General features: G+C 42.2%; 1 protein-coding gene across 2 annotated transcripts in view; it reads right to left on the reverse strand.

Annotated features, from left to right (window-relative positions):
* The window catches only part of GNAI1 (G protein subunit alpha i1), a 727,470-nt gene that overhangs the window by 251,541 nt on the left and 449,667 nt on the right, over positions 1–26,262 (reverse strand). For both annotated transcript variants that reach the window (XR_014067210.1, XM_081535819.1), the window contains exon 6: positions 14,616–14,797. The gene's annotated coding sequence lies outside the window, so the exon portion shown is untranslated. The remainder of the gene's footprint in view (positions 1–14,615; positions 14,798–26,262) is intronic.

Raw genomic sequence — 26,262 nt, forward strand, 5'->3', positions numbered from 1 at the left:
GAGAATGTCAATTCTGAACTATAGATACAAACAAAATATATGGAGATCAACAGGATTCCATAATGCACGAGTATATTAAAAGGAACAGGAACATTTTTGCAGGCGACTACGGGACAGGAAACACTGGGTGCCTGTGAGCTCTGGTGCTGGACTATCAGATTATTAACATAGACTGCATTTTCCTGTTTTTGTTTCAGTATCTAGAACAGTGTTTGGTACATTTTTAGTGATAAAAATCTATTTAGAAAGTACAAAAAGAGAAAAGAAGGAAGGAAAGAATGAAGGGAGAAAGAAACCTAAGAAAAGAAGAAGGAAGAATATAAATAGTAATTGCTGGGGACTGGTGTAGAGATAGGAAATTGCATTAAATGTGTAGGGCAAAGAATCGGGTATATTGAAAAAAATATTAAAGTAGAAATGAAATTGGGTCAAGAATAGGCAGAAATTTGAAAGCAATGGTAAACAAATATTTTAGTTTTTTAAAAAATTGTTATGGTATTACAATAAATCATTTGGATGATTTTTATGGCAACTTTATGGAGAATGTAATAACATTAAGACACTTTTTGAGCATCTATTTCTAAAGAAAAACATTGAAGCATCCCCAATAGATGCATACCATAAGTATGTACGTAGAGGGCTATAAAAATATTCTATATGTTGTAAAACATACATTTAAGCGTAAATTTAAATAATGAGATAAAAGGAACATAAGAAGTCACGGTATTGGTCTCTTGGATCAATGAGATGATCTATTGGGTCACTGTGCTCTTCCCTCAGGATGTGAGCATTTCATTTGGCAAATCTTCACACGGAAGTATTGTCTCTCATACCATTTATATAAACTGATTTTCTAACTACACCCAGGACAAGAACTGTGCATTTCAGCTTCTATGATTTTGTTCTTGTCCTTTCCCTTTTAAAATTTAAATGTGTCTAGCTGAAGTCTATTTATAAAATAAAACCTTCCTTATGAACCTCATAGTAAGTGACTTCTTTCTCACCTGAACAACAGATAATTTTCTGGCTTATCCAAATATTTGTTACTTAGGATAAACTGTCTTAAATTAAATTATATTAAACAGGTTGTGTTGTTTTTGTGTGTGAATATGCCACATATTTCCATTAAATAGAAATCTTTTTTCTAGAGCAGGAATTTTTAATACATATTTTGTTAAGTCTATAGATTGATAACCCAGTGCTTTATTTACTAAAGACTTACTGTTTGATTGCAGTAAACAATAAAAGCATTTGTAACTCTCCTTAGTAATTCCATCATAGATGTTTCATTTGAGGTTCTAGAGTTGAAAGACAAGCTGACTAAAATAAAGCCAAATCCAAATGAAAGACAGAAAGGAGAGTGATTCTGACTCAAGAAGAGACTGTTACAGCAGGAAAATCTCATGAAACATTTTATTATTTTCTGTTCTATGTCACACGCTAAAGATTACAATTTTTATAACACAAACTATGAAGGGCTGATTTTAGATACTTTGGGTATAACCTTGATTGTATTCTACATGACATGCATTCCTGTAACAAAAGTTGAAAAAGGGGAGCTTCACCAAAAAAGTGAGTGTGGATGCTGGGAAGGTATTAATACAAACAAATGTGTCCAAAACCACATGAAACAAAGAATGAAGACATATTGTCTACCTAAAGATGATAATTCTGAGACTACGAAAACCATCTACATGATGGTAGAGCCTCTGAGCTAGAAGATTTGAAAAGTCATCTGGTCTCTACATCTCCTGTGGATGGGCTGAAACCCCCAGACAGCTTAATCTCAGTCCCTAGCTATGGATAAGAACTCTTAGCTGAGCAATTTAGCGGGGTCAGGATGTGTCTGAGACAAGAAGCCAAAGGGGGAGGAGGTAATGAGACTCAAGCCCTTGGGTATCTCTACCATCACATTCCACTCTAAGTCACAAACCAGGAACCCAGACTTTCACAAAGGACTCCTGTTAACTCAGTACCACAGTTGAGCATAAAACTCTGCTGCCTAGTGGCCATTTCATGTAAAAACTTAAAAAATCTGGCCCTGAGGGGCAATGAAGAGTCAGCAGGAATACCTGGCTGTAGTGGTAAAGAACCTGCCTACCAGTGCAGGAGACATAAGAGATGGGGTTTTGATCCCTAGGTTGAGAAGATCCTGTGGACAAGGAAATGACAACCCACTCCAGTATTTCTGCCTGGAGAATGCTATGGACAGAGAAGCCTGGCGGGCTACAGTCCATAGGGTCACAAAGAATCGAACATGACTGAAGTGACTTAGGAGGCACCTTGCTGTCAATGACAGCTGACCCAGGAAACATCCCAAGACAGGAATTAGAGAAAATATTCAAAACAGGCCACACATCAGGGTCCATTTTGAGTGGTAAGTTTTACTCACACAGTTTATAAAAAAAAAAAAAAGGAAAAGATGCTCCATGTTAGTAATTCTTAGGAAAATGCAAATTAAAACAATGACCAGGTTCACCTGGCACCAGTCAGAAGAGGCAGCCTCAAAAAAGTCTCCATCAGTCCCCGTGAGAGAGAGCAGAGAGAAAACAGAAGTCTTCTGCAGTCGGTGGAATCCTAAGTTGGTAAAGATCACAATGAAGACCAGAGAAAGGGTCCCTGTAAGATTAAAAACACAGCTACCCTATGATCGGGCAATCCCACACGTGGCTGCATATCTGGAGAAAACCACACACCAAAAAGACACGTCCAGCTCTGTGTTCAATTTAGCACCATTTTCTTTTTTTTTTTTTGAAAGTAGCTCAGTTGTGTCTGACTCTTTGCAACCCCATGGACTATACAGTTCATGGAATTCACCAGGCCAGAATATTGGAGTGGGTAGGCTTTCCTTTCTCCAGGGGATCTTCCCAACCCAGGGATTGAACCCAGGTTTTCCGCATTGCAGGCGGATTCTTTACCAGCTGAGCCACCAGGGAAGCCCAAGAATACTGAGGTGGGTAGCCTATCCCTTCACCAGCAGGTCTTCCCAACCCAGGAATCGAACCAGGGTCTCCTGTGTTGTAGGAGTATTCTTTACCAACTGAGCTATCAGGGAAGCCCCTAGCACCATTTAGAACCCCAAATATATGGACATATGGAAGCAATGAAAATATCCACCCAAAGTGGAATAGACAAAAAAGTTGCATGCCACACATACGATGGAATATTACACTGCCAGCTGCTGCGACAATGATGCACCTATGATCATACTTAGAAAGTCAGTTGGACAGAGAAAGATGAGCATATGATTTCACATACAGGTGGAATTTCAACATCGACAGGAATGAAATAACTTCTGAAACAGACTCACAGTCACAAATATCAAGCTTATAGTTACCAAAGGAAAAAGGTCTAACGCAGAGATCTCTTAGAAGCTTCAGAATGACATGTAGACACCAACATTTATGTATTATGTAGATAATCAAGCACCTACTGCACGGGCAGGGCACACTGTATTCAACTGTCTGTAATAACCACTACAGAAAAAAATATTTGAAAAAGGAATAGACAGGTGCCTATGTATCCCTGAGTCAGGCTGCTGTACACCTAACACCAAGAGAATATGGTAAATCATTTGCTCCTCAGCTGAAGAAAAAAATAAACAAAACTGAAAAGAGGGGGTTGGGTGGTGGCTTGGTGGTAAAGAATCCCCCTGCCAGTGTAGGACACACGAGTCCCACCTTTGATCTCAGGTGATCCCACATGCAGAGGAGCAACTAAGCCTGTGGGCCACCAGCACTGAGCCTGTTCTCTAGAACCTGGAGCCACAGCTACTCAGTACATGGCTGCAACTACTGAAGCGCCTGTGCCCTAAAGCTGGTGATCTTCAACGAGAGAAGCCACTGCAATGAGAAGCCTGGGCACCCTGACTAAAAAGTAGCCTCCATTCTCCGCAACGTGAGACAAACCTTTGCAGCAATGAAGATCCAGCAGAGCCAAAATAAAGACATAAATAAAATTTCAAAAAGAAAATAAAACTGAAAAATAAACATTTCTGATATGCCCCTCTGGCCTCTGGGAGCTGGGCAGGTGTCACACCCATGGATCCTGAACGGCCCTGGTCCCTAACATATGTTGGATCCCCCAACATATGAAAGTGATGAAAATATCCATCCAATGTGGAATGGAGAAAGCAGTAGTGTTCCACATGTACAATGAAGTATTACTAGGTAAAAAAAGGAGGAAATACTGCCTGTTTTGCAACATGGATGCCCCTATAGCTGATCCTACTTAGTAATTCAGTCAGACAAACACAAACAACAAGAATGTTGTCATTCATAAGTCGAACTTAAACATCAACAGTAATGAAATAGCCTCTGAAACTGACTGACAGTCACAGAAATCAAGCTTATAGCTACCAAAGGAAAAAGGTCAAAAGGAGAAAAAGGTTTTAGATACTTTGTATTGACATGTAGACACCAATGTGTATGTCTCACGTAGATATTCAGCCTGCACCTACTGTACGGACAGGGAGCTGTACTCAACTCTCTGTGATAACCTCTAATGTAAGAAAATTCATAAAAGAATAGACAGGTACATATGTATCACTGAATCGGGTTGCTCTACACCTAAAAGCAACACAATATTATAAATCCTTTCCTCCTCAATTGAAGAAAAAAAAAAATGGAAAAAAAAAAAACTGAAAAAGAGGGTCTTGCGTGATAGCTCTGTGGTACAGAATCCCTGAGCCAAAGCAGGAGACATTGGTCCGATCTCTGATGAAGAATGAACGATCCCACATACCCAGGAGTAATTAAGACCCTGGGGAACACTACTGTGCCTGTGCTCTAGAGCCTGGAGCCACAGCTACCTAACCGATCAACCACAACCGATCAACCGAGGCCCCTGCACCCTAGAGCCCATTCTCCACAATAAGAAAAGCCACTGCAATGAGAAGACTGGACACTGAATATGGCGATTAAAAAGTATGACATCACCCGTTCTCCGAAACGAGAGAAAAGCCCACCCAGCAACAAAAGTCCAGCAGAGTCAAAAATAGAGACATCAGTAAGTAAAATTTTGCAAAGACAATAAAACTGAAACAAGATGTTTGGAATATTTCCCTCAAGCCTCTGGGTTGGTACCACATCTGTGGAGCCTGCGCGGCCCTGGTCCCAAGGCTGGACAGGAACAGGGCCGGGAAGCTGGCAAGGATGTGCCAGCAAATGAGCCCCACTCTGGACCTGCAGTGCGTGGTCCCCACAAGTAAAAGCACAATATCTAGATCAGTGGCAGGTACAGTTTCAGCTAAACCAAGCTTACTGTGCCCTAGAATGGCTCAAACCCCGGGGTGAGAGAGGTTTGGAAAGTCACCTGATTTCCTCATCTCCTGTCCATGGGGTTCCCACCTCTAGCTAGCTTTCTCCCAGTCCTGGCACTAAAAACAACCGCACTCACAGCTAAGCCGTTTGAGGGCATCAGAATTATTCTGGGGCAAGAGGACAAAGCGAGGAGAAGTAACAGAACACAAGCCCTTAGATGTAACTCCTGGCACTGCTGCTGCTCAGTCGCTTCAGTCCGACTCTATGCGACCCCACAGACGGCAGCCCACCAGGCTCCCCAGTCCCTGGGATTCTCCAGGCAAGAACACTGGAGTGGGTTGCCATTTCCTTCTCCAGTGCATGAAAGTGAAAAGTGAAAGGGAAGTCGCGCAGTCGTGTTCGACTCTTCGCGACCCCGTGTACTGCAGCCTCCCAGCCTCCTCCGTCCATGGGATTTTCCAGGCAAGAGTCCTGGAGTGGGGTGCCATTTATTCCACTCTAATTTACAACCCAGGACACAGGCCCTTCAGGAAGACTCCTGTTGCCACTGTAACCAGAGTGGGGCATTAGGAAATGCTGCCGCCTTGTGGCCATTTTCCAGAACTACAACCTCCAACCTGGCCCTTAGGGGCCTCTCAAGAGTCAAGAGGCCCTTGAAGCTGTCACTAAAGCTGTCCTCAAGTGACGTCCAGAGTAGATAATGGAAAACTAATTTAAAACAGAGCCAACTGCAAGAGGTCCATTTCAAACGGTACATTTTCATCACAGTTTAATGGGAAAAAAAGGAGAGGAGAGGATGCTCTTTATTAGTAATGATTGGTGAAAAGAAAAGCAAACCACAACCAGACTCAGCTTACACCAGTCAGAAGAGACTTCCTCAAAAAGTCTACAAGCACTCCCTGAAGGAGAGAGCAGAGAGAAAACAGAAGTCTCCTGCACTGTTGGTGGAGGTGTAAATTGGTAATGATCAGTATAAAGACCAGAAGAAAGGATCCCTGTAAAACTAGACACAGAGCTACCCTATGATCAGGCAATCCCACACCTAGGTGCATATCTGGAGAAACCATACATCCAACAGACACACCCAGCCCCGTGTTCAATGCAGCACTGTTTAGAAAGCCCCACATATGGAAGCAACGAAAATATCCACCCAATGTGGAATAAAGAAAGTAGTTGTGTTCCACATGTACAACGGAATATAATTCAGTGGAAAAAATGAAATACTGCCTGTTGCTGCACCATGGATGCATCTAAAGATGGTCATAACTAGTAAGTCAGTCGGACAGAGAAAAACAATGAGCATATGATATCACTTACAGGTGGAAAATAAACATCCATAGAATGTATTAACTTCTGAAACAGACTCGGTCACAGAGGTCAAAGCTTAAAGTTACCAAAGGAAAAAGTTCAAAAGGAGGGATATTATAGAAGCTTCTGACTGGAACATACACACTAATGCATATGTATCACTTAGATAATAAATACACACCTACTGTATGGACAGGGCACTGTACTCAACTGTTTGTAATAACCTCTATTGGAAAAAAATTTGAAAAAGAATAAACAGGTGCATATGTATCACCGAGTCAGGCTGTTCTCCACCTAAAAGCAACACGATATTGTAAATCCTTTCTCCTCAATTGAAGAAAAAATGAATTCATATAAAAATAGAAAATGAAAACTGAAAGAGGGGGGCTTCCCTGATGGCTTAGTGGCAAAGAATCCCCGAGCCAATGCAGGAGACACCTGTCCCATCCCTGATCCAAAACGATCCTATCTGCCCAGGAGCAGCCAAGCCCGTGCATCACACCTACCGAGCCTGTGCTCTGGAGCCTGAAACCATAACTACTTGGCCAACCTGTTGCGACCCTGAAGTCCGTGCAGCCTAGAGCCCCTGCTCCACAGTAAGAGAAGCCACAGCAATGAGGAGCCTCCACTAAAAATAGCCCCTGCTCTCTGCATTGAGAGGATAACCTGCACAGCAAGGAAGGTGCAGCAGAGCCAAAAATAAATCAACAAATAAAATTAAAAAGAGAAAATAAAACTGAAAAAAGAAATGTTTCCAATATCCAGCTAAGGCCTCTGGGAGCTGGGCTGGTGTCACATGCATGGAGACTGAGCAGCCCTGGTCCTAAGACTGGACGGGAATGGGGCCAACGAACCTGTGGAGAATGTGCCAGCAGATGAGCCCCTCCTTGGACCTGTACTGCCTGCTCCCCTCAAAATGAAACCACAATATCCAGATCAACACAGGCCCAGCTTCAGTGAAACCAAATTTCCTACACCCCAAAATTGCTCAACCCCTGGGGTGGAAGGGTTTGAAAAGTCACCTCGTCTCCTTGTCTCCTATGGGTGGGGGTCCCACTGCCAGCCAGCTTCCTCCCAGTCCTGGCACTACAAACAACAGCACCCACAGAGAGCCATGTGAGGGCGGTGGGATAATTCTGGGGCAGGAAGACAAAGCACGAAGAAATGAAACGCAGGACTTTCGGTGTGTCTGCTGGCACTTTACACTCTAATTTACAACTTAAGCCACAGGACTTTCAGGAAGGCTCCTGTTGCCCCTGTAATCCCCTGTGGGGCATGAGGAAATGCTGCTGCCTCTTGGCTGTCTTCTGGAACTACAACATCAAACCTGGCCCTCAGAGGCCCTTGAGTCAAGAGGCTTTCAAGGCTGTCAATGAAGTTGCCCTCAAGCAATGTCCCAAAACAGGCAATGGAAAAGAAATTTAAAACAGAGCAGACTACTAGAGGTCCATCTCAAGTGGTAAATTTTGGTCACTCTGTTTAAAGGAAAAAAGGAGAGGAGCAGATGCTCCATATTAAGATTGGGGAAAAGCAAATGAAAATCACCACTATACTCACCTTGGACCAGTTTGAATGGACATCCTCAAAGAATTTACAAAAAATCCCTGCGGAAGAGACTTCAGAGAAAACACAACTTTCCTGCACTGTTGAAAAAAGTGAAAGTGAAGTGAAAGTCGCTCAGTTGTGTCCAACTCTTTGCAACCCCGTGGAATTCTCCAGGCCAGAATACCGGAGTGGGTAGCCATTTCCTTTTCCAGGGGATCTTCCCAACCCAGGGATCAAACCCAAGTCTCCCTCACTGCAAGTGGATTCTTTACCAGCTGAGCCACCAAGAAGCCCTGCACTGTCAGGGAAGTGTAAAATGGTAAAGATCAAGATATAGACCAGAAGAAAGGGTCCCAAATAGAGCGACCCCATGATCAGGCAATCCCACACCTGACTGTGTCTCTCTTGAAAACCAGACATTGAAAAAACACTTCCAGCCCATTGTTCAATGCAGGACTGTTTAGAATACACAACATATGGAAGCAATGAAAATATCCATTCAATGTGGAATGGAGCCAGAAGTAGTGTTCTACACATACAATGGAATATTACTCAGGTAAAAAATAAAATGAGGAAATACTGCCAGTTGATGCAACATGGATGCAGCTAAAGATGATCATACTTAGTAAGTCAGTCAGACAGAGAAAGATAACGAGCATATGATATCCCTTATAAGTGGAACTTCAGCACTGATAGGAATGAATTAACTTCTGAAAGAGATTTTCAGTCACAGAAATCAAGATTATAATTACCAAAGGAAAAAGGTCAAAAGTTGGGATATTTTGGAAATTTCAAATTGACAAGCAGACATCAATGTATATGTCTCACAGAGGTATTCAGCAAATACCTACTGTATGGACAGGGTACCTGTACTCAACTGTCTCATAAAATCTATCAGAAAAAAATTTGAAAAGAATAGACAAGTGCACAGTTACCCATGAATCAGGCTGCTCTACACCCAAAACCAAAACAATATTGTAAATCTTTTCCTCATCAATGTAAATAAAAAGATAAACTGAATGCAAATAAGACAAAATACTGCAAATGAGGGGCTGCCCAGTGTCTCAGTGGTAAGAATCAGTCTGACAATGTGGGAAACACGGGTTGCATCCCTCATCTGGGATGACCCAACACGCAGAGGAACAATTAAGCTGTTGGGTCACAACTAATGAGCCTGTGCTCTAGAACCCTCCAGCCGACACTCCTTAACCCGTGAGATTCAATTATTGAAGCACCTCCGCCCACCCTAGAGTACACAGTCCACATGAGAGAAGCCACCACAATGAGAAGCCTGAACACGGCAACCAGCAAGTAGCCCTTGGTCTCTGCAACTAGAGAAAAGTCCAGGCAGCAGTGAAGAACCAGCAGAGCACAAAATTAAAAGACGTTAGTAAAAAAATTTGCAGAAGAAAATAAAACTCAAATAGAAATGTTCTGGATATTCCCCTCAGGCCACTGGGAGCTGGGCTGGTGTCATATCCACAGAGCCTGAGAAACCCTGGTCTCAAGGCTGGACGGGAATGGGGCCAAGGAAGCTGGCGAGGATGTGCCAGCAAAGGAGCACCTCCTTGAACCAGTAGTGCCTGTCCCCTCGAGACGAAGGATCAACTCAGGTCCACCTTCAGCGAAACCAAGCTTATTGCACCCCAAAACTGCTTGAGGCGGAAGAGGTTTTAGAATTCACCTGGTCTCCTCTCCTGGTGACGGGGTTCCCAACTCCAGACAGCTTCCTCTTAGTCCTCGCACTACAAACAACAGCACCCACAGCCAAGCTGTTGAGGGCTCCGGGATTATTCTGGGGCAAGAATATGAAGCAAGGAGAAGTAACAAAACACAAGCCATTGAGGGTGTCTCCTAGCACATTCCACTCTAATTTACAACCCAGGACACAGAACTTGCAGGAAGGCTCCTGTTGCCCCTGGAAGCAGAGTGGGGCATGAAGAAATGCTGCTGCCTTGTGGCCATTTTTAGGAAGTACAACTTCCAAACCTGGCCCTTAGGGACCCTTCAGGCCTGAAAAGGCTGTCGATAAAGCTGCCCTCAAGCAATGTTCCGAAACAGATAATGGAAGACAAATTTAAAATAGAGTCGTGGATTAGAAGTCCATTTCACGTGGTAAATGTTCGTTGCACTGTTTAAAGTAAGAAAAGGAGAGGAGCCAATGCTCCTTATTAGTGATGACTGGGGAAAAGTGAACGAAAAGCACCAGACTCACCTTGCACCAGTCAGAAGGGACATCCTCAAAAAGTCTACAAACAATCCCTGAGGGAGAGACTGGAGAGAAAACAGAAGTCTCCCGCACTGTTGGTGGAGGGGTAAATTGGTAATGATCACTGTGAAGCCAGAAAAAAGGATCCGTGGAAAAGCATAAATAAAGCTACCATATGATTGGGCAATCCCACACCTGGCTGTACCTCTGTTGAAAACCAGACATGAAAAGACACGTCCTACTCAGGGTTTAGTGCAGCACTGTTTAGGACCCCCCAACATATGGAAGCAATGAAAATATGCATCCACTGTGGAATAAAGAAAGAAGTTGTGTTGCACATGAACAATGGAAAAATGTGTGCATGCATGCTCAGTCGCTTCAGTTGTGTCGAACTCTTTGAGACCCCATGGACCGTACCCTGCCAGGTTCCTGTGTCCATGGGATTCTCCAGGAAAGAATACTGGAGTGGGTAGCTATTCCCTTCTCCAGCAAATTTTCCCTTCCCGGGGCATGGAACCTGGGTCTCTTGATTTACAAGCAGATTATTTATTGTTGAGCCACCAGGAAAGCCCCACAATGCAATAATACTCAGCTAAAAAAGTGAGTAAATACTCCCAGTTGTTGAAGCATGCATACACCTAAACATGATCACATTCAGTAAGTCAGTCAGACAGAGGAAGACAACAAGCTTATGCTATCACTCATTGGTGGAATTTAAGCATCAATAGGAATGAAATAACCTCTGAAACAGACTTAGAGTCACAGAAATCTAGCTTATGCTTAACAAAGGAAAAAGGTCAAAAGGAGGTATATTTTAGATGTTTCAGATTGACACATAGACACGAATGTATATGTATCCCATAGATCATCAACAAGCACCTAATGTATGGGCAGGGCACTGTACTCAACTATCTGTAAAAATCCTCTATTTGAAATACATTTGAAAAAGAATTCAGTTCAGTTCAGTCGCTCAGTCGTGTCCGACTCTTTGCGACCCCATGAATCGCAGCATGCCAAGCCTCCCTGTCCATCACCAACTCCCGGAGTTTACCCAAACCCATGTCCATCGAGTCGGTGATGCCATCCAACCATCTCATCCTCTGTTGTCCCCTTCTCCTCCTGCCCCCAATCCTTCCCAGCATTAAGGTCTTTTCCAATGAGTCAACTCTTGAAAAAGAATAACCAGATGCAAATGATTCACAGAGTCAGGCTGCTGTAAAAATATTGTATTATCAAACCAACACAATATTGTCGATCCTTTCCACCTCAATCCAAGAAAAAACATTAAATAAAAGCAAACAAACAAAAAAAACTGAAAAAGAGGGACTTTCTTGGTGAGTCAGCGGTAGAAAATGCCCCTACTAATGGGTCGCCCCCATAACCAAAATGTTCCCACATGCCTAGGAGTAAGCAAGCTCTTAAGCCACAACAACTGTGCTGTTGCTTGAGAGCCGGGAGCCACAACTATGGAGCACACCGGCCCCAACAACAACTGAAGTCCCTGGATCCTGGAGCCCATACTTCACAATAAGAGAAGCCTCCCCAGTGAGAAGTCCAGGCACTGCAGCTAAAAAGTAGCTCACCCTCTCTATAAAAGGAGAAAGCCAGAGCAGAAATGAAGACCAAGCACAGCCAAAAATAAAGACATTAACAAATAGAATTTTAAAAGGAAAATAGAACTGAAAAACAAATATGTTTCTAATATTCCATTCAGGCCTGTAGGAGCTGGACTAATGTCACATCCATGGAGCCTGAGCAGCTCTGGTCCCAAGGCTGGATGGGAATGGGGACAAGGAAGCTGGCGAGGATGTCCCAGCAAATGAACCCCCTTGCACCTGTACTGCCTGGTCCCCTCGAGATGAAACCACAATATGCAGATCGACTTAGGCTCAACTTCATCGAATCCAAGCTTCCTGCACCCCAAAATTGCTGGACACTTGAAGTCTGAAAAGTCACCCAGTCTGCTCGGCTTCTGGTGGTGGGGTTCCCACCTCCCCCCAGCTTCCTCCCAGTCCAGGCACTACAAACAACAGCACCCACAGCCGAGCTGTTTGAGGACATCGGGATTAATCCGGGGCAAGACGAAGGAGCCAGAAGTAACAAAACACAAGCCCTGTTTCCCATGGAAGCGGAGTGGGGCTTGAAGAAATGCTGCCGCCTCGTGGCTGTTTTCTAGAACTACAACTAGAAACCTGGCCCTTAGGGGCCCCTGAGAGTCAAGAGGCTTGGGAGGCTGTCGATGAAGCTGCCCTCAAGCAATGTCCCTAAATAGGTAATGGAGAACAAATTTAAAACAGAGCCAATGATTAGAGTTCCATTTCACGTGGTAAATTTTCATTGCATTTTTTAAAGGAAAATAGGAGAGGAGCAGATGCTGAATATTAGTAATGATTAGGGAAAAGCAAATGAAAAGCATCACCAGACTCACCTCCCACCAGTCAGAGCTGCTGCTGCTGCTGCTGCTAAGTCGCCTCAGTCGTGTCCGACTCTGTGCGACCCCGTAGACGGCAGCCCACCAGGCTCCACCGTCCCTGGGATTCTCCAGGCAAGAATACTGGAGTGGGTTGCCATTTCCTTCTCCAGTGCAAGAAAGGGAAAAGTGAGAGTGAAGTCGCTCAGTCATGTCCGACTCTTAGCAACCCCATGGACTGCAGCCTACCAGGCTCCTCCATCCATGGGATTTTCCAGGCAAGAGTCCTGGAGTGGGGTACCATTGCCTTCTCCGACCAGTCAGAGGGACATCCTCAAAATGTCTACAAACAATCCCTGAAGGAGAGGATGGAGAGAAGACAGAAGTTTCCTGCACTGTCAGTGGAAGTGTAAATTGGTAATGATCATGATAAAGACCAGAACAACAACAACAAAAAGACCCCTGGAAGAGTACAAATAGAGCTACCCTAGAACCAGGCAAGTGGCTCAGATGGTAAAGACTCTGCCTGCAATGCAGAGACCCAGGTTCAATCCCTGGGTAGGGAAGATCCCCTGGAGAAGTGAATGGCAACCCACTCCAGTATTCTTGCCTGGAAAATTCCATGGACAGCACCATTTAGAACCCCCAACATATGGAAGCAAGGAAAATATCCATCCAATGTGGAATGAAGAAAGAAGTTGTTGCACATGTATAATGGAATATTGTGTGTGTGTGGTTAATCACTCAGTCATGTCCAACTCTTTGGGAACCCATGGACAGTACCCTGCCAGGCTTCTGTGTCCATGGGATTCTCCAGGAAAGAATACTGGAGTGGGTAGCCATTTCTTTTCCAGGGAATCTTCCCTACCCAGGGATGGAAGCTGAGTCTCTTGCATTTCAAGCAGATTATTTATCATTTGAGCCACCAGGGAAGCCCCACGATGGAATATTACTCAGCTAAAAAGGTGAGTAAATATTGCCAGCTACTGAAGCATGCATACACTTAAACACAATCACATTTAGTAAGTCAGTCAGAGAAAGACAATGTGCATAGGATATCACTCATTGGTGGAATTTAAGCATCAATAGGAATGAAATAATTTCTGAAATAGATTCAGAGTCATGGACCAGCCAGCCTATGTATAACAAAGGAAAAAGGTCAAAAGGAGGTATATTTTAGAAGCTTTGGACTGACATGTAGACACCAATGTATATGTATCACACAGATCATCAGCAAGCACCTAATGTATGGGCAGGGTACTCAACTGTACTCAGCTGTGTAATAACCTCTGAAATAAATTCTAAAAAGAATAACCAGGTGCATATGAATCACTAAATCAGGCTGCTATACACCTTATAGAATATCGTATTGTCAAACCAGCACAATACTGTCAATCCTTTCTTCTTCAATTCAAGAAAGAAAAAAAAAAGTGAAATAAGAACAGAAAAAAAAAAAACCCACCCTGAAAACGTGGGCTTTCATAGCTCAGTGGTAAAGAATGCCCCTGCCAATGCAGGAGACACGGGTCCTCCCAAAACAAAATGTGCCCACATGCCCTGAAGTAAGTACGTCTATAAGCCACAACAATTTTGCGATTGCTAGAGAGGGTGGAGCTGCAATGTAGAGCTCACCAGCCCCCAAAACTGAAGTCCCTGGACCCTAGAGCCCATACTTCACAATAAGAGAAGCCATGGCAATGAGAAGATGGGGCACCCCAGCCAAAGACTATACTTGCTCTGCGCAAAGGGAGAAAGGCCAGAGCAGCAACGAAGACCCAACAAAGCCAAAAATAGAGACATAAAAATTTTTTTTAATCTTTCCCAATATCAGGGTTTTTTCAAATGAGTTGGCTCTTCAAATCAGATGACCAAATTATTGTACCTTCAGTTTCAGCATCAATCCTCCCAGTGAGTATTCAGGGTTGATTTCCTTTAGGGTTGACTGGTTCGATCTCCTTGCTGTCCAAGGCACTCTCACGAATCTTCTCCAACACCACAGCTTGAAAGCATCAGTTCTTTGGCACTCAGCTTTCTTTATAGTCCAACTCTCACATCTGCACATGACTATTGGAAAAACCATAGTTTTGACTTTAGAGACCTTTGTTTTCAAAGTGATATCTCTGCTTTTTAAAATGCTGTCTAGGTTTGTCATAGCTTTTCTTCCAAGGAGCAAGCATCTTTTAATTTCATGGCAGCAGTCACTGACTGCTGTGATTTTGGAGCCCAAGAAACTAAAATATGTCACTGTTTCCACTTTTTCCCTTCCATTGCCATGAAGTGATGGGACTAGATGCCATGACCTTAGTTTTTTAAATATTGAGATTAAGCCAGCTTTTTCATTTTCCTCTTTCACCCTCATCAAGAGACTATTACAATATTGTAAAGTAATTAGCCCCCAAGTAAAATAAATAAATTTATAAAAAAAAAAAAAAAAAAGAGAAAAAAAAAAAAAAAAAAGAGTCTATTTAGTTCCTCTTCACTTTCTACCATTAGGTATCATCTGTATATATGAGGTTATTGATATTTCTCCCGGTTATCTTGATTCCAGCTTGTGATTCATCCAGCCTGGCATTTTTCTTGATGTACTCTTTTAGAGAAGTTAAATAAGCAGGGAGACAATATATAGTCTTGTCTTACTCCTTTCCCAATTTGGAACCAGTCCATGGTTCCACGCCTTGTTCTAACTGTTACTTCCTGAACTGCATAAAGGTTTGTCAGGAGATAGGTAAGGTAGTCTGGTATTTCCATCTCTTTAAGTAGTTTCCACAGTTTGTTGTGATACATACAATCAAAGTGTTTAGTGTAGTCAATGAAGCAGAAATAGATGGTTTTTCTGGAATTCCCTTGCTTTCCCTGTGATCCAACAGATGCTGGCAATTTGATCTCTGGTTTCTCTGCCTTTTCTAAATCCAGCTTATATGTCTGGAAGTTATTGGTTCATGTGCTGTTCATTATCCAATATGCTACTGCGAAGAGTGGAGAAATAGCACCAGAAAGAATGAAGAGGCAGAGCCAAAGTGGAAGGGACACTCAGTTGTGGATGTGTCTGGTGGTGGAAGTAAAGTCCAATTTTGTAGAGAATAATACTGCATAGGAACCTGGAATGTTAGGTCCATGAATCAAGGTAAAAAAGATGTGGTTAAGGAGGCGATGGCAAGAGTGAACATGGACATTTGAGGAATCAGTGAACTAACATGGATGGGAATAAAAGAAAATGAAGTGAAAGTGTTAGTCGCTCAGTCATGTCTGACTCTTTGTGACCCAATGGACTGTAGCCCACCAGACTCTTCTGCCCATGAGATTCTCCAGGCAGGAATACTGGAGTGAGTAGCCATTCCCTTCTCCAGAGGATCTTCCCAACCCAGGAATCAGACCCAGGTCTCTAGCATTGCAGGCAGATTCTTTACTGTCTGAACCCCCAGGGAAGTCCCTTCTCTGGACGGGGATGGGCGAATTTAATTCAGATGACTATTATGTCTACTACTGCGGGCAAGAATCCATTAGAAGAAATTGAGTGGCCCTCACAGTCAACAGAAGAGTCCAAAATAGATAATGGAAAACAATTTAAAGCAGGGTTGACCACAAAAGGGCCATTTTATGTGGTAAATTTTTGTGGCACTGTTTTAAGTGAAAAAGAAGAAGAGGAACAATGCTCCTTATTCACTAATAAGGCTTGCCGCTGCTGCTGCTGCTAAGTCGCTTCAGTCGTGTCCGACTCTGTGCAACCCCATAGATGGCAGCCCACTAGGCTCCCCCGTCCCTGGGATTCTCCAGGCAAGAATACTGGAGTGGGTTGCCATTTCCTTCTCCAATGCATGAAAGTGAAAAGTGAAAGTGAAGTCACTCAGTTGTGTCCAACTCCTAGCAACCCCATGGACTGCAGCCTACAAGGCTCCTCCGTCCATGGGATTTTCCAGGCAAGATTACTGGAGTGGGGTGCCATTGCCTTCTCCACTAATAAGGCTTAGGGAAAAGAAAATCAAAAGTACCATGAGACTGACCTTGAACCAGTTTGTAGGGACATCCTCAAAAGTCTAAAACACTCCCTGCAGGAGAAAGTGGAGAGAAAACAGAAGTCTCCTGCACTGTCAGTGGAAGTGTAAATTGGTAATGATCACAGTGAAGATAAAAAAAAAGGGTCCTTGTGAAACTACACATAGAGCTACTCTATGATTGAGGAATCACATACCTGACTGTATATCTGGAGAAAACCGTACATCAAAAAGACACATCCAGCCCCATGTTCAATGCAGCACTGTTTAGAACATGCACTATATGGAAGCAACTAAAATATCCATCCAATGTGGAATGGAGAATTGTGTTCCACATGTACAATGGAATATTACTCAGATAAGAAAATGATGAAATGCTGCCAGTTGCTTCAACATGGATGCACCAAAACATGATCATAACTAGTGATTCAGTTGGATGGAGAAAGACAATGAGCATATGATATCACTTATAGGTGATATCAATAGGATATTAAACAGCAATAGGAATGCAATAACTTCTGAAACAGACTCACAGTCAGCCACAGAAGTCAAACTTAAAGTTACCAAAGGAAAAATTCAAAAGGAGAGATATTTTAGAAGCTTCCGACTGACTCGTACACACCAATGCATATGTATACTTAGATAATAACCATGCACCTACTGTACGGACAGGGCACAGTACTCAACTATCTGTTCAGTTCAGTTCAGTCACTCAGTCGTGTCCGACTCTTTGTGACCCCATGAATTGCAGCACGCCAGGCCTCTCTGTCCATCACCAACTCCTGGAGTCTACCCAAACCCATGCCCATCGAGTCGGTTATGCCATCCAACCATCTCATCCTCTGTCGTCCCCTTCTCCTCCTGCCCCCAATCCTACCCAGCATTAGGGTTTTTTCCAATGAGTCAACCCTTCGCATGAGGTGGCCAAAGTATTGGAGTTTCAGCTTCAACATCAGACCTTCCAATGAACACCCAGGATTGATCTCTTTTAGGATGGATTGATTGGATCTCCTTGCAGACCAAGGGACTCTCAAGAGTCTTCTCCAACACCACAGTTCAAAAGCATCAATTCTGCGGCGCTCAGCTTTCTTCACCGTCCAACTCTCACATCCATACATGACCACTGGAAAAACCACAGCCTTGACTAGACGGACTTTTGTTGGCAAAGTAATGTCTCTGCTTTTAAATATGCTATCTAGGTTGGCCATAACCTTCCTTCCAAGGAGTAAGCGTCTTTTAATTTCATGGCTGCATTCACCATCAGCAGTGATTTTGGAGCCCAAAAAAATAAAGTCTGACACTGTTTCCACTGTATCCCCATCTATTTCCCATGAAGTGATGGGACCAGATGCCATGATCTTAGTTTTCTGAACGTTGAGCTTTAAGCCAACTTTTTCACTCTCCTCTTTCACCTTCATCAAGAGGCTCTTTAGTTCTTCTTCATTTTCTGCCATAAGGGTGGTGTCTTCTGCATATCTGAGGTTATTGATATTTCTCCTGGCAATCTTGATTCCAGCTTGTGTTTCTTCCAGCCCAGCGTTTCTCATGATGTACTCTGCATAGAAGTTAAATAAGCAGGGTGACAATATACAGCCTTGACGGACTCCTTTTCCTATTTGGAACCAGTCTGTTGTTCCATGTCCAGTTTGAACTGTTGCTTCCTGACCTGCAGACAGGTTTCTCAAGAGACAGGTCAGGTGGTCTGGTATTCCCATCTCTTTCAGAAATTTCCACAGTTTATTGTGATCCATACAGTCAAAGGCTTTGGCATAGTCAATAAAGCAGAAATAGATGTTTTTCTGGAACTATCTTGCTTTTTCGATGATCCAGCGGATATCGGCAATTTGATCTCTGGTTCCTCTGCCTTTTCTAAAACCAGCTTGAACATCTGGAAGTTCACGGTTCACGTATTGCTGAAGCCTGGCTTGGAGAATTTTGAGCATTACTTTACTAGCATGTGAGATGAGTGCAATTGTGCGGTAGTTTGAGCATTCTTTGGCATTGCCTTTCTTTGGGATTGGAACGAAGACTGACCTCTTCCAGTCCTGTGGCCACTGCTGAGTTTTCCAAATTTGCTGGAATATCGAGTGCAGCACTTTCACAGCATCATCTTTCAGGATTCGAAATAGCTCAACTGGAATTCCATCACCTCCACTAGCTTTGTTCGTAGTGATGCTTTCTAAGGCCCACTTGACTTCACATTCCAGGATGTCTGGATCTAGATGAGTGATCACACCATCGTGATTATCTGGGTCATGAAGATCTTTTTTGTACAGTTCGTCTGTGTATTCTTGCCACCTCTTCTTAATATCTTCTGCTTCTGTTAGGTCCATACCATTTCTGTCCTTTATCGAGCCTATCTTTGCATGAAATGTTCCTTTGGTATCTCTAATTTTCTTGAAGAGATCTCTGGTCTTTCCCAATCTGTTGTTTTCCTCTATTTATTTGCATTGATTGCTGAGGAAGGCTTTCTTATCTCTCCTTGCTATTCTTTGGAACTCTGCATTCAAATGGGAATATCTTTCCTTTTCTCCTTTGCTTTTCACTTCTCTTCTCTTCCCAGCTATCTGTAAGGCCTCCTCAGACAGCCATTTTGCTTTTTTGCATTTCTTTCCATGGGGATTTTCTTGATCCCTGTCTCCTGTACAATGTCACAAACCTCTGTCCATAGTTCATCAGGCACTCTGTCTATCAGGTCTAGTCCCTTAAATCTATTTGTCACTTCCACTGTATACTCATAAGGGATTTGATCTAGGTCATACCTGAATGGTCTAGTGGTTTTCCCTACTTTCTTCAATTTAAGTCTGAATTTGGCAACTATCTGTAGTAACTTCTATTGGAAAAAAACTCAAGGAGAATAGATAGGTGCATATAGATCACTGAGTCAGGCTGTTCTATACCTAAAAGCAACAGTATATTGTAAATCCTTTCTCCTCAATTGAAGGGGGAAAAAAATGAATTTAAAAATAGAAGAAAAAAAAAACTGAAAAAGAAGGGCTTCCTTGGTGGCTCAGAGGTAAAGAATCCTCGAGCCAACGCAGGAGACTCTTTTCCCATCCCTGATCCGAAATACTTCTACCTGCCCAGGAGCAACCAAGCCCGGGCACCACAACTACAGAGCTTGTGCTCTAGAGTCTGAACACAACTACTCAGCCGACCTGTTGAGAAACTGACCCCTGCACCCTAGAGCTGGTGCTCCACAGTAAGAGAAGCCCCTGCAATGAGAAGCCTCCGCACCGCCGCTAAAAGTAGCCCTTGCTCTCTGCAATGAGAGAATAACCTGCACAGCAAGGAAGATGCAGCAGAACCAAAAATAAATCGACAAATAAAATTAAAAGAAGAAAATAAAACTGAAGTAGCAATGTTGCAATATTCAGCTAAGGCTTCTGGGAGCTGGGCTGGTGTCACATCCATGGAGCCTGAGCAGCCTTGATCCCGAGGCTGGATGGAATGGGGCCAAGGAAGCTGGCAAGGATGTGCGAGTGAAGAAGCCCCCTTCTTGGACCTGTACTGCCTGCTCCCCTCAAGATAAAACCACAATATCCAAATCGACGCAGGCCCAGCTTCACCTAAATCAAGGTCAGTGCACTCCAAAATTGCTCGACTTTCTGGGCTGGAGGCGCTTTGAAAAGTTACCTGGTTTCCATGTCTCCTAGCGGTGGGGTTCCCACCTCCAGCCAGCTTCCTCCCAGTCCTGGCAGTACAAAGGACCGCAACCACAGCTGAGCGGTTTTGAGGGGAGTGGGATTATTTTGGGCAGCAGAGGAAGGAAGATGAAGGATCGACATACCAGCCTTTGGGTGTATCTTCTAATTTACAAGCCAGGTGTGTGTGTGTGTGTGTGTGTGTGCGCGCGTGCGTGCGTGTGTGTGCGTGTGCGTGTGTGCGCGCGCGTGCGTGTGCGTGTATGTAGAAATGCTGCCGCCTTGTGGTCGTTTTCTGGAACAACAACTTAAAAACTGGCCCTATCCACTCCAGCATTCTTGCCTGGAGAATCCCCTTGAACAGAGCCCAGCAGGCTCGCATCTAGTCAGACAGGACCGAGAGACTTTCACACTTTCACTTTCAGGAGCCTGTAGGAGTCAATGAGGATTAAGAGGCTGTCAATGACAGCTGCCCTCAATCAATGTCCTGAAATAGGTAATGGAAATCAAATTTAATACTGAGCAAGCGTCAAGATGTCCATTTCCAGTGGTAAATTTTCCTTGCACTGTTTAAAGGGGAAAAAGGAGAGGAAAGGATGCTCCATATTAATATCGATTAGGGAAATGCAAATCAAAAGCACCACAAGTCTCACTTTGCCTCAGACAGAAGGGACATCCTCAAAATGTCTACAAACAATCCCTGCAAGAATTGCAGAAATATTGGCGGAATATATAAATTGGCGGAAATATAAATTGGTAATGATGGTGATAAAAAACAGAAGAAAGGGTCCTATAAATCTACAAACAGATCTACCCTATGACTGGGCAATCTTATACTCCACTGTGTATATGGGATCCTACATAGAAGAAACACATCCACCCATATGTTCATTGCAGCACTGTTTACAATCCCCAAGACATGAAAGCAACAAAATGTCCATCCTCTGTATTTTGGAGAAAGATGTTGTGTTCCATATGTACTTTGAAATACTACTCAGCTAAAAGAAAGTAGGAATAATGCCAATTTCTGTGACATTCAGGGTTGAAGTGAGAATCAAAGTAAATGCAGTCAGTGAGAAGAAAAATGTAAACAGCATATGTTATCACCTATTGCTGGAATCCAAAAATTGATACCAGTGAACTGATATACAAAGCAGAAATTCTATGTCACTCTAAGACATAGAATTAAACTAATGGTTAACAAAGGGGAAAGGTAGAATGAGGGATAAATAGAAGCTTGGTATTGATATATATACATATATATATATATACACACACACATACATATATGTGTATGTATAAACATATAAACATAATTGATATATATCAATTGGGATTTATAGATATATATTTGCATGTGTATATATATAAAACATAATTAGCAATCTTGGTCTGGAGAAGGTACTCTACTCAACACTGTCAGTTCAGTTCAGCGCTCAGTCGTGTCCTACTCTTTGTGACCCCATGGACTGCAGCATTGCAGGCTTCCCTGTCCATCACCAACTCCTGGAACTTGCTCAAATTCATGTTCTTTGGTTTGGTGATGCCATCCAACCATCTCATCCTCTGTCCCCCTATTCTCCTCCTGCCTTCAATCTTTCCCAGCATCAGGGTCTTTTCCAATGAGTCAGCTCTTCATATCCGGTGGCCAAAGTATTGGAGTTTCAGCTTCAGCATCAGTCCTTCCAATGAACATTCAGGACTGATTTCCTGTAGGATTGACTGGTTGGATCTCCTTGTAGTCCAAGGGACTCTCTAGAGTTTTCTCCAACACCACAGTTCAAAAGCATCAAATCTTTGGTGCTCAGTTTTCTTTATAGTCCAACTCTCACATCCATACATGACTACTGGAAAAACCATAGCCTTGACGAGATGGACCTTTGTTGGCAAAGTAATGTCTCTGCTTTTTAATATGCTGTCTAGTTTGGCCACAGCTTTTCTTCCGAGGAGCAAGCGTCTTTTAATTTCATGGCTGCAGTCACCATCTGCAGTGATTTTGGAGCCCCCCAAAATAAAGTCTGTCACTGTTTCCATTGTTTCCCCATCTATTTGCCATGAAGTGATGGGACCAGATGCCATGATCTTAGTTTTCTGAATGTTGATTTTTAAGCCAGCTTTTTCACTCTCCTCTGTCAATTTCATCAAGGGGCTCTTCAGTTCTTCTTCACTTTCTGCCATAAGGGTGGTGTCATCTGCATATCTGAGGTTATTGATTTCTCCAAGCAATCTTGATTCCAGCTTGTGCTTCATCTAGCCAAGCATTTCTCATGATGTACTCTGCACATAAGTTAAATAAGTAGGGTGACAATATACAGCCTTGACGTACTCCTTTTCTGGTTTGGAACCAGCCTGTTGTTCCATGTCCAGTTCTAACTGTTTCTTCTTGACCTGCATACAGATTTCTCAGGAGGTAGGTCAGGTGCTCTGGTATTCCCATCTCTTTCAGAATTTCCTATAGTTTGTTGTGATCCAAACAGTCAAAGTCTTTGGTGTAGTCAATAAAGCAGAAATAGATGTTTTTCTGGAACTCTCTTGCTTTTTTGATGATCCAACAGATGTTGGCAATTTGATCTCTGGTTCCTCTGTCTTTTCTAAATCCAGCTTGAACATCTGGAATTTCACAGTTCACATACTGTTGAAGCCTGGCTTGCAGAATTTTGAGCATTACTTTCCTAGTGTGTGAGATGAGTGCAATTGTGCGGTAGTTTGAACATTCTTTGGCATTGTCTTTTTTTGGGATTGGAATGAAAACACCTTTTCCAGTCGTTGGCCTCTACTGAGTTTTCCAAATTTGCTGGCATATTGAGTGCAGCACTTTACGGCACCATATTTTAGGATTTGAAATAGTTCAACTAGAATTTCATCACCTCCACTAGCTTTTTTTGTAGTGATGCTTCATAAGGCCCACTTTACTTCACATTTCAGGATGTCTGGCTCTAAGTGAGTGATCCCACCATCGTGGTTATGAAGATCTGTTTTGTATGGTTCTTCTGTGTAATCTTGCCACCTCTTCATAATATCTTCTGCTTCTGTTAGGTCCATTCTGTTTCTGTCCTTTATTGTGCCCATCTTTGCATGAAATATTTCCTTGTTATCTCTAATTTTCTTGAAGAGATCTCTAGTCTTTCCTATTCTATTGTTTTCCTCTATTTATTTGCACTGATCACTGAGGAAGGCTTTCTTATCCCTCTGTGCTATTCTTTGGAACTCTGCAATGAAATGGGTATATCTTTCCTTTTCTCCTTTGCGTTTTGCTTCTCTTCTTTTCTCAGCTATTTGTAAGGCCTCCTCAAACAACCATTTTGCCTTTTTGTATTTCTTTTTCTTTGGGATGGTCTTGATCACTGCCTCCTGTACAGTATCATGACCCTCCATCCAAAGTTCTTTAGCCACTCTGTCTATAAGATCGAATTCCTTGAATCTATTTGTCACTTCCACTGTATAATCGTAAGGGATCTGATTTAGTTCATACCTGAATGGTCTAGTAGTTTTCCCTTGTTTCTTCTATTTAAGTCTGAATTTGGCAATAAGGAGTTCATGATCTGAGCCACAGTCAGCTCCTGTTCTTGTTTTTGCTGATTGTATAGAGCCTCTCCATCTTTGGCTGCAAATATAATCAATCTGATTTCAGTGTTGACCATCTGGTGATGTCCATGTGTAGAGTCTTCTCTTGTGTGTACTCAACACTGCAATATACTCTATTTGTAAAAACCCACCAAAAATAGATAGGTGTACATGTATCAGTGAATCATGTTGCTGTATACCTAAAACAAACAGAATATTGTTGTTCAACTATATCCCAACAGAAAATCAAAATGAAATTAATACATAGATAGCAAATTAGAAGCAATGACTACCATATTCTCATCCTGCTTTGTGATTTGGTCTGATGGCACATCCCCGCTGCCCTTGCACCCTTGGGTCTCAATGCTGGACTGTAATGGTGCTACAAGGAAGTGTCACCTCCCACTAGTGAAAAGGACCATTGTGAAAATATCTACAAATAATAAATGTCTGAGAGGTAGTGGAGGAAACAGATGCTGCCGACGCTGTCGGTAGGAATGTAAAATGGTATAACTCCTGGGTAAACTATATGAAGATTCACCAAAAACTGTAGATAGAACTGCCATTTGATTCAGCATTCCACGTCTGCGTCATTACCTGAAGAAAGGAGACATGCTAATTTTAGAATATATTTGCACCCCAAAGCTCATCACAGTGTTATTTACAATTGCCAAAATATGTACTCAGTGTGAGCGTCCATCAGTAGATGAATAGATAAAGAATGTGATATATTTATGTATTACATTATATGTAATGGGATATTACCTATCCATTAGAAAAAGACATCTTGCAACATGGTAGGACCTAGATGGTATTATTCTAAGTGAAACAAGTCAGAATGTGAAATACTATTGCTGTTTGATTTCACTTTTTTGTGGAACAAAACAAATCAGAAAACATAAAACAGCAACAGATACGCAGATGCAGAGAACAAAGTAGTGGCTGCCAGAGAGGAGAGAAGTAAGGAGATGAGCAACATAGGTGAAGGGGATTGAGAAGTACAAACCCCCATTATAAAATAAGGAAGTCATGGGATTTAATGTAGAACATGTGGGATATAGTCAAACCGTATTATAAAAACTTTGTATTGTGATAGACGGTAACTAGATTCATAGTAGTGATCATTTTGTGGTGTTTAAAAATACTGAGTCACTATGTTGCACACTTGATACTAATACAATATTGTAAGTCAGTTATATATCAGTTTAAAATGTAAAGTTTAACTAATATTATATTTCTCAAACATGTTATTTTTTTCTTTTAGTGTGGACAACTATAGAAGAACATTCACTTCAGACAATTTATTTCAATGATAATTTAAAAACTAATAATAATCAGTTAAGGGCTTGAAAAGAGATAGAAAATAGATATAGTCAGATCTAGCTATATTTTTTACAACTACCCATCACTGGAAAAAAACAGAAAATTTCTGAGTATAAAACAAAAAGATCTCAGAAGTTGAAACATCTGTAATATTTTAATGTCTGTAAATATTTGAAGGAGTGAGGGGAATGGTAAAGGACATACTTGTTTCTGAGACATGTGCATATGAAGTTAAATCTATAGAGATCTGAGGTTATAAAACTTTATATTAATGCTGCTGCTGCTGCTGCTGCTGCTGCTGCGTCGCTTCAGTCGTGTCTGACTCTGTGCGACCCCATAGACGGAAGCCCACCAGGCTCCGCTGTCCCTGGGATTCTCCAGGCAAGAACACTGGAGTGGGTTGCCATTTCCTTCTCCAATGCATGAAAGTGAAAAGTGAAAGTGAAGTCGCTCAGTATTAATACTAGGAGGTGTAAAACCTGTTTGGTTGAAGTAAATACTGAAATAAAATATTTAAACTGGGCAATGCTTCATTTTTTCCTAGTTTAACCTTGAATGGTTAGAAATTCATTTATGTCCTGTTTAATTCTCAAATAATCAAATTTGAAACTTTGAGGTCCTTATAGTTCTCTTGTGAATTATAGAAATAGAAAATAGGAAGAAATATGAATGTGTATATATATATATATATATGCATATTTATTTATTTTTAGTATATTTATACAATGTCCCTAGTTTAAGATTTTGGTGTGTGTCATTATGCAATGAAAGTCTTCCCTTCCTATATTATTTAGATATAATATGACTGATAGAATTAGAGGGATACTGGAGAAACTACTATATATTGGCACTTATAAAATCTTTGCAAAAGTTTATTTTTCTTTTTTTAACTAAAGAAATTGGCTTAATCCCATGGCTTAGTGGATGCCAATTGGTCTATCAAATCTCATAAGATGTTTTGGGACTAAATGTCTTTTTTCCTAACTTAAATAGATATTCAAACTGA

This window comes from Giraffa tippelskirchi, chromosome 10, assembly GCF_054371585.1.
Source record: "Giraffa tippelskirchi isolate mGirTip1 chromosome 10, T2T-mGirTip1v1.2.pri, whole genome shotgun sequence".
Taxonomy (NCBI): Eukaryota; Metazoa; Chordata; class Mammalia; order Artiodactyla; family Giraffidae; genus Giraffa; species Giraffa tippelskirchi.